The sequence below is a fragment of the Palaemon carinicauda genome, unplaced genomic scaffold (genome assembly GCF_036898095.1).
Source record: "Palaemon carinicauda isolate YSFRI2023 unplaced genomic scaffold, ASM3689809v2 scaffold463, whole genome shotgun sequence".
NCBI classification, from domain to species: domain Eukaryota; kingdom Metazoa; phylum Arthropoda; class Malacostraca; order Decapoda; family Palaemonidae; genus Palaemon; species Palaemon carinicauda.
The window spans coordinates 84,483-94,122 of NW_027171721.1; positions in this window are offsets into that span (position 1 = coordinate 84,483).

Consider the following 9,640-nt stretch of genomic DNA (forward strand, 5'->3'; position numbering starts at 1 on the left):
TTTCAAGCGATGCTGCTGCTACTTGATGCTGCTAGTTTCAAGTGATGCTGCTACTACTTCATGGTGCTACTTTTAGGTGATGCTGCTATTGCTACTTGCTACTTGATGCTTCTATTTTCAAGCAATGCTGCTGCTACTTGATGCTGATATTTTCAGGCGATGCTGCTTCTTGATGCTGCTATTTTCAAGCACTGCTGCTGCTACTGCTACTAGACTGCTATTTTCAAGCGATACTGCTATTAGATGCTACTTTATGCCTCTGCTACTTGATGCTGCTATTTTCGAGCCATGCGGCTGTTACTTTCAGGCGATACTGCTACTTGATGCTATTCTCGAGCGATGCTGCTGCAACTTGAAGCTACTTTCAAGCAATGCTGTTACTGCTACTTTATGCAACTGCTACTTGATGGTGCTATTTTCAAGCTATGCTTCTGCTTCTTGATGGTGCTACTTTCGATGTTGCTACTGCTATTTGATGCTGCTGCTACTTTCAAGCATGGTGCTGCTACTGGTTGGTGCTACTTTTGAGCGATGTTGCTGCTACTTGCTGCTGCTACTTTCAAGCAATGTGCTGCTCTTGGTGCTATTTTAGAGTGGTGTTGCTCTACTTGATGCTGCTGCTACTTGATGCTGCTATTTTCAAGCGATGCTGCTGCTACTTGATGCTGCTATTTTCAAGCGATGCTGCTGCTACTTTGTGCTACTATTCTCGAGCTATACTGCTGCTACTTTATGCTACTTATAAGCCATGCTGCTACTGCTACTTGACTGCTATTTTCAAGCGATGCTGCTGCTACTTGACTGTTATTTTCAAGCGATGCTGCTATCTGGTGTTGCTACTTTAAAGTGGTGCTGCTATCTGGTGATGCTACTTTAAAGTGATGCTGCTACTGCTACTTTATGCTTCTGCTACTTTATGCTGCTATTTTCAAGTGATGCTGCTGTAACTTTATGCTACTTTCAACCGATCCTGCAGATACTTAATGGTACTACTTTCAAGCGATTCTGCTGCTACTTAATGGTGCTACTTTTGAGCGATGTTGCTGCTACTTGGTGGTGCTACTTTCAAGCGGTGCTGGTTTGGCTGTCTGATGCTGCTGCTACATGGTGGTGCTATTTTCAAGTGGTGCTGGTTTGGCTGTCTGATGCTGCTGCTACTTGATGCTGGTATTTTCGAGCCATGCGGCTGTTACTTTCAGGCGATGCTGCTACTGCTACTTGATGCTATTTTCAAGCAATGCTGCTGCTATTTGATGTTGCTACTTTAAAGCGATGCTGCTGCTACTTGACTGTGCTGTTTTCAAGCGATGCTGCTGCTACTTTAATGCTACTTTCAAGCATTGCTGCTACTGCTTCTACATGCTGCTGCTACTTGATGCTATTTTCATAGATGCTGCTGCTACTTGATGGTGCTACTTTCAAAGTGATGCTGCTACTTGATGCTGCTATTTTCAAGCGATGCTGCTGCTACTTGGTGCTACTTTCAAGCAATGTTGTTACTGATACTTTATGCTTCAGCTACTTGATGGTGCTACTTTCAAGCAATGCTGCTACTACTTGGTGGTGCTACTTCCGAGCGATGCTGCTGCTTTCAAGCAATGCTGCTGCTACTCAATGGTGCTACTTTCGAGCGATGTTGCTGCTACTTGATGGTGCTACTTTCGAGTGATGATGTTGCTACTTGATGGTGCTACTCTCGAGCGATGGTGTTTATACTGTCGAGAGATGCTGCTGCTACTTGATAGTGGTACTTTCAAGAAATGCTGCGTTTGCTACTTTATGGTGCTGCTTTTGCTATTTGATGCGTATGCTTGATGCTGCTATTTTTAAGCGGTGCAGCTGCTACTTGTTGGTGCTACTTTCAGGCGATGCGGCTACTGCTATTGTTAAGCGATGCTGCTACTGCTACTACATGCTGCTCCTACTTAATGCTGCTATTTTCAAGCAATGCTGCTAATGCTACTTGTTTGTGCTATTTTCAAGGATACTGCTGCTACTTGATGGTGCTACTTTCGGGCGATGCTCCTCCTGCTACTTGCTGCCCTGTTTCTAAGTAATGCTGCTGCTACTTGATGGTGCTACTTTCAGGCGATGCTGATACTGCTATTGATGCTGATGTTTTCAAGCGATGCTGCTGCTACTTTATGCTACTTTCAAGCGATGCTGCTGCTACTTGATGTTGATATTTTCAAGCGATACTGCTACTTGATGGTGCTACTTTCAAGCGATGCTGCTGCTACTTGATGGTGCTACTTTCAAGCGATGCTGCTGCTACTTGATGGTGCTACTTTCAAGCGATGCGGCTGCTACTTGATGGTTCTACTTTCAAGCGATGCTGCTGCTTCTTGATGGTGCTACTTTCAAGCGATGCTGCTGCTACTTGATGCTGATATTTTCAGGCGATGCTGCTTCTTGATGCTGCTATTTTCAAGCACTGCTGCTGCTACTGCTACTTGACTGCTACTTGATGCTGCTATTTTCGAGCCATGCGGCTGTTACTTTCAGGCGATACTGCTACTTGATGCTATTCTCGAGCGATGCTGCTGCAACTTGAAGCTACTTTCAAGCAATGCTGTTACTGCTACTTTATGCAACTGCTACTTGATGGTGCTATTTTCAAGCGATGCTGCTGCTTCTTGATGGTGCTACTTTCGATGTTGCTACTGCTATTTGATGCTGCTGCTACTTTCAAGCATGGTGCTGCTACTGGTTGGTGCTACTTTTGAGCGATGTTGTTGCTACTTGGTGGTGCTACTTTCAAGAAGTGCTGCTTTTCCTATTTGATGCTATTGCCACTTGATGCTGCTATTTTTGAGCCATTTGGCTGTTACTTTCAGGCGATGCTGCTACTGCTACTTGATTTTATTCTCAAGTGATGCTGCTGCTACTCCATGTTGGTATTCTCAAGCAATGCTGCTGCTTCTTTATGCTGTTTTCAAGCGATGCTGCTACTGCTACATAATGCTATTTCTAAACGAAGCTGCTGCTACTTGATGATGCTACTACTATCAAAGCGATGCTTCTACTGCTACTTGGTGTTATTTTCAAGCAATGCTGCTACTGCTACTTGGTGCTGCTATTTCCAAGCGATGCTGTTGCTATTTGATGTTGCCACTTTCAAGCAATGCTGCTGCTACTTGACTGCTATTTTTGAGCGATGCTGCTACTTGATGGTGCTACAAGAGCAATGCTGCTGCTACTTGATGGTGCTAATTTCGAGCGATGTTGCTGCTACTTGGGGTGCTACTTTCTAACGATGTTGCTGCTACTTGATGGTGCTACTTTCGAGCGATGTTGCTGCTACTTGGTGGTGCTACTTTCGAGCGATGCTGCTGCTACTTGGTGGGGCTGCTGCTACTTGTTGGTGCTACTTTCCAGCAATGCTGCTGCTGCTACTTAATGGTGCTACTTTTGAGCGATGCTGCTGCTGCTACTGGTTGGTGCTACTTTTGAACAATGCTGCTGCTGCTACTGGTTGGTGCTACTTTTGAGCGATGTTGCTGCTACATGGTGGTGCTATTTTCAAGTGGTGCTCGTTTGGCTGTCTGATGCTGCTGCTACTTGATGCTGGTATTTTCGAGCCATGCGGCTGTTACTTTCAGGCGATGCTGCTACTGCTACTTGATGCTATTTCAAGCGATGCTGCTGCTACTGGATGCTGCTAGTTTCTAGTGATGCTGCTACTACTTCATGGTGCTACTTTTAAGCGATGCTGCTATTGCTACTTGCTACTTGATGATTCTATTTTCAAGCAATGCTGCTACTACTTGATGCTGCTATTTTCAAGCGATGCTGCTGCTACTTCGTGCTACTATTCTCGAGTTATACTGCTTCTACTTTATGCTACTTATAAGCCATGCTCCTACTGCTACTTGACTGCTATTTTCAAGCGATGCTGCTGCTACTTGACTGCTATTTTCAAGCGATGCTGCTATTTGGTGATGCTACTTAAAAGCAATGCTGCTATCTGGTGATGCTACTTTAAAGTGATGCTGCTACTGCTACTTTATGCTTCTGCTACTTTATGCTGCTATTTTCAAGTGATGCTGCTGTAACTTTATGCTACTTTAAACCGATCCTGCAGATACTTAATGGTACTACTTTCAAGCGATTCTGCTGCTACTTAATGGTGCTACTTTTGAGCAATGCTGCAGCTGCTACTGGTTGGTGCTACTTTTGAGCAATGTTGCTGCTACTTGGTGGTGCTACTTTCAAGCGGTGCTGGTTTGGCTGTCTGATGCTGCTGCTACTTGATGCTGGTATTTTCGAGCCATGCGGCTGTTATTTTCAGGCGATGCTGCTACTGCTACTTGATGCTATTTTAAAGCGATGCTGCTGCTATTTGATGTTGCTACTTTCAAGAGATGCTGCTGCTACTTGACTGTGCTGTTTTCAAGCGATGCTGCTGCTGCTGCTACTTTAATGCTACTTTCAAGCATTGCTGCTACTGCTTCTACATTCTGCTGCTACTTGATGCTATTTTCATTTATGCTGCTGCTACTTGATGGTGCTACTTTCAAAGTGATGCTGCTACTTGATGCTGCTATTTTCAAGCGATGCTGCTGCTACTTGGTGCTACTTTCAAGCAATGTTGTTACTGATACTTAATGCTTCAGCTACTTGATGGTGCTACTTTCAAGCAATGCTGCTGCTACTTGGTGGTGCTACTTCCGAGCGATGCTGCTGCTTTCAAGCAATGCTGCTGCTACTCGATGGTGCTACTTTCGAGCGATGTTGCTGCTACTTGATGTTGCTACTCTCGAGCGATGATGTTTATACTGTCGAGAGATGCTGCTGCTACTTGATAGTGGTACTTTCAAGAAATGCTGCATTTGCTACTTTATGGTGCTGCTTTCGCTATTTGATGCGGCTGCCTGATGCTGCTATTTTTAAGCGGTGCAGCTGCTACTTGTTGGTGCTACTTTCAGGCGATGCGGCTACTGCTACTACATGCTGCTCCTACTTAATGCTGCCATTTTCAAGCAATGCTGCTAATGCTACTTGTTTGTGCTATTTTCAAGGATACTGCTGCTACTTGATGGTGCTACTTTCGGGCGTTGCTGCTCCTGCTACTTGCTGCCCTGTTTCTAAGTAATGCTGCTGCTACTTGATGCTGCTATTTTCATGCAATGCTGCTGCTACTTCGTGCTACTATTCTCGAGCTATACTGCTGCTACTTTATGCTACTTATAAGCCATGCTGCTACTGCTACTTGACTGCTATTTTCAAGCGATGCTGATGCTACTTGACTGCTATTTTCAAGCGATGCTGCTATTTAGTGATGCTACTTTAACGCGATGCTGCTATCTGGTGATGCTACTTTAAAGTGATGCTGCTACTGCTACTTTATGCTGCTATTTTCAAGTGATGCTGCTGTAACTTTATGCTACTTTCAACCGATCCTGCAGATACTTAATGGTACTACTTTCAAGCGATTCTGCTGCTACTTAATGGTGCTACTTTTGAGCAATGCTGCAGCTGCTACTGGTTGGTGCTACTTTTGAGCGATGTTGCTGCTACTTGGTGGTGCTACTTCCAAGCAATGCTGCTGCTACTTGATGGTGCTACATTAGAGCGATGCTGCTGTTACTTGATGGTGCTACATTAGAGCGATGCTGCTGCTACTTGATGGTGCTACATTAGAGCGATGCTGCTGCTACTTGATGGTGCTACATTAGAGCGATGCTGCTGCTACTTGATGGTGCTACATTAGAGCGATGCTGCTGCTACTTGATGGTGCTACATTAGAGCGATGCTGCTGCTACTTGATGGTGCTACATTAGAGCGATGCCGCGGCTACTTGATGGTGCTACATTAGAGCGATGCTGCTGCTACTTGATGGTGCTACATTAGAGCGATGCTGCTGCTACTTGATGGTGCTACATTAGAGCGATGCTGCTGCTACTTGATGGTGCTACATTAGAGCGATGCCGCGGCTACTTGATGGTGCTACATTAGAGCGATGCCGCGGCTACTTGATGGTGCTACATTAGAGCGATGCTGCTGCTACTTGATGGTGCCATATAAGAGCGATGCTGCTGCTACTTGATGGTGCTACTTCAAAGCGATGCTGCTGCTACTTGGTGGTGCTACATTAGAGCGATGCTGCTGCTACTTGATGGTGCTACATTACAGCGATGCTGCTGCTACTCGATGGTGCTACTTCAAAGCGATGCTGCTGCTACTTGGTGGTGCTACTTCCGAGCGATGTTGCTGCTACTTGGTGGTGCTACTTTCGAGCGATGTTGCTGCTACTTGAATTGCTACATTAGAGCAATGCTATTGCTACTTGATGGTGCTACTTCCAAGCGATGCTGCTGCTACTTGATGGTGCTACTTCCTAGCTATGCTGCTGCTACTTGATGGTATTAATTTTGAGCGATGTTGCTGCTACTTTATGGTGCTACTTTCGAGCGATGCTGCTGCTACTTGATGGTGCTACATTAGAGCGATGCTGCTGCTACTTGATGGTGCTACTTCCGAGCCGATGGTGATGCTTCTTGATGGTGCTATTCTAAAGCGATGCTGCTGCTACTCCAAGCAGCTATTCTCAAGCGATGCTGCTGCTACTCCATGCTGCTATTCTCAAGCGATGCTGCTGCTACTCCATGCTGCTATTCTCAAGCAATGCTGCTGCTACTTGATGGTGCTACTTTCAACCAATGCTGCTACTATACGCTTCTGCTATACTTGATGCTGCTATTTTCGAGTGATGCTGCTAATACTACTTGAATCTGCTATTTTCTTGGATACTGCTGCTACTTGATGGTGCTACTTTCAGGCGATGTTGCTGCTGCTACTTGCTCTCCTTTTTCCAAGCAATGCTGTTGCTACTTGATGCTGCTACTTTCAGGTGATGCTATTACTGCTATTGATGCTGCTATTTTCAAGTGATGCTGCTGCTGCTACTTGGTGGTGCTACTTTCAAGCGATGCTGCTGCTTTCAAGCAATGCTGCTGCTACTTGATGGTACTACATTGCTTCTACTTGATGGTACTACTTTCAGGTGATGCTGCTGCTACTTGGTAGTGCTACTTTTGAGCAATACTGCTGCTACTTGATGGTGCTACTTTTGAGCAATGCTGCTGCTACTTGATGGTGCTACTTCCGAGCAATGTTGCTGCTACTTGATGGTGCTACTTTCGAACAATGTTGCTGCTACTTGATGGTGCTATTTTCGAGCGATGTTGCTGCTACTTGATGGTGCTGATTTCGAGCGATGTTACTGCTACTTGATGGTGCTACATTAGAACGATGCTGCTGCTACTTGATGGTGATACATTAGAGCAATGCTACTGATACTTGATGGTGCTACTTTTGAGCGATGCTGCTGCTACTTGATGGTGTTACTTTCGAGCGCTGCTGCTGCTACTTGATGGTGCTACATTAGAGCGATGCTGCTGCTACTTCATGGTGCTACTTTCAAGCAATGTTGCTGCTACAAGATGGTGCTACTTTCGTGCGATGTTGCTGCTACTTGGTGCTACTTTTGAGCTATGTTGCTGCTACTTGATGGTGCTACTTTCGAGCGATGTTGCTGCTACTTGATGGTGCTACTTTCGAGCGACGTTGCTGCTACTTGATGGAGCTACTTCTTAGCAACGTTGCTGCTACTTGATGGTGCTACTTTCGAACAATGTTGCTGCTACAAGATGGTGCTACTTTCGAGCGATGTTGCTGCTACTTGGTGCTACTTTCGAGCGATGTTGCTGCTACTTGATGGTGCTACTTTCGAGCGATGCTGCTGCTACATTAGAGTGATGCTGCTGCTACTTGATGGTGCTTCTTCCGAGCGATGTTGCTGCTACTTGATGGTGCTACTTTTGAGCGATGTTGCTGGTACTTGATGGTGCTACTTTTGAGCGATGTTGCTGGTACTTCTTTTGAGCGATGTTGCTGGTACTTGATGGTGCTACTTTTGAGCGATGTTGCTGCTACTTGATGGTGCTACTTTCGAGCAATGTTGCTGCTACTTGATGGTGCTACTTTCGAGCGATGTTGCTGCTACTTGGTGCTACTTTCGAGCGATGCTGCTGCTACTTGATGGTGCTATTTTCGAGCGATGTTGCTGCTACTTGATGGTGCTGATTTCGAGCGATGTTACTGCTACTTGATGGTGCTACATTAGAACGATGCTGCTGCTACTTGATGGTGATACATTAGAGCAATGCTACTGATACTTGATGGTGCTACTTTTGAGCGATGCTGCTGCTACTTGATGGTGTTACTTTCGAGCGCTGCTGCTGCTACTTGATGGTGCTACATTAGAGCGATGCTGCTGCTACTTCATGGTGCTACTTTCAAGCAATGTTGCTGCTACAAGATGGTGCTACTTTCGTGCGATGTTGCTGCTACTTGGTGCTACTTTTGAGCTATGTTGCTGCTACTTGATGGTGCTACTTTCGAGCGATGTTGCTGCTACTTGATGGTGCTACTTTCGAGCGACGTTGCTGCTACTTGATGGAGCTACTTCTTAGCAACGTTGCTGCTACTTGATGGTGCTACTTTCGAACAATGTTGCTGCTACAAGATGGTGCTACTTTCGAGCGATGTTGCTGCTACTTGGTGCTACTTTCGAGCGATGTTGCTGCTACTTGATGGTGCTACTTTCGAGCGATGCTGCTGCTACATTAGAGTGATGCTGCTGCTACTTGATGGTGCTTCTTCCGAGCGATGTTGCTGCTACTTGATGGTGCTACTTTTGAGCGATGTTGCTGGTACTTGATGGTGCTACTTTTGAGCGATGTTGCTGGTACTTCTTTTGAGCGATGTTGCTGGTACTTGATGGTGCTACTTTTGAGCGATGTTGCTGCTACTTGATGGTGCTACTTTCGAGCAATGTTGCTGCTACTTGATGGTGCTACTTTCGAGCGATGTTGCTGCTACTTGGTGCTACTTTCGAGCGATGCTGCTGCTACCTGATGGTGCTACTTTCAAGCGATGTTGCTGCTACTTGGTGCTACTTTCGAGCGATGCTGCTGCTACTTGATGGTGCTACTTTCGAGCGATGCTGCTACATTAGAGCGATGCTGCTGATACTTGATGGTGCTACTTCAGAGCAATGCTGCTGCTACTTGAAGGTGCTACTTCCGAGCGATGTTGCTGCTAATTGATGGTGCTATTCTCAAGCGATGCTGCTGCTACTCCAAGCTGCTATTCTCAAGCGATGCTGCTGCTATTCTCAAGCGATGCTGCTGCTACCTCATGCTACTTTCAAGCAATGTTGCTACTGCTATTATATGCTGCTGCTATTTTCAATCGATTCTGCTGCTACTTGATGGTGCTACTATCCAGCGATGCTGCTATTCCAAGCTGCTGCTATATTTGATTCTGCTATTTTCATTAATACTGTTGCTACTTGATGGTGCTACTTTCAGGCGATGTTGCTGCTGCTACATGCTGCCGTTTTTCCAAGCGATGCTGCTGCTACTTGATGCTACTACTCTCAGGTGATGCTGTTACTGCTATTGATGCTGCTATTTTCAAGTGATGCTGCTGCTGCTACTTGGTGGTGCTACTTTCGAGCGATGCTGCTGCTTTCAAGCAATGCTGCTGCTACTTGATGGTACTACATTGCTGCTACTTGATGGTACTACTTTCAGGTGATGCTGCTGCTACTTGATGGTGCTACTTCCGAGCG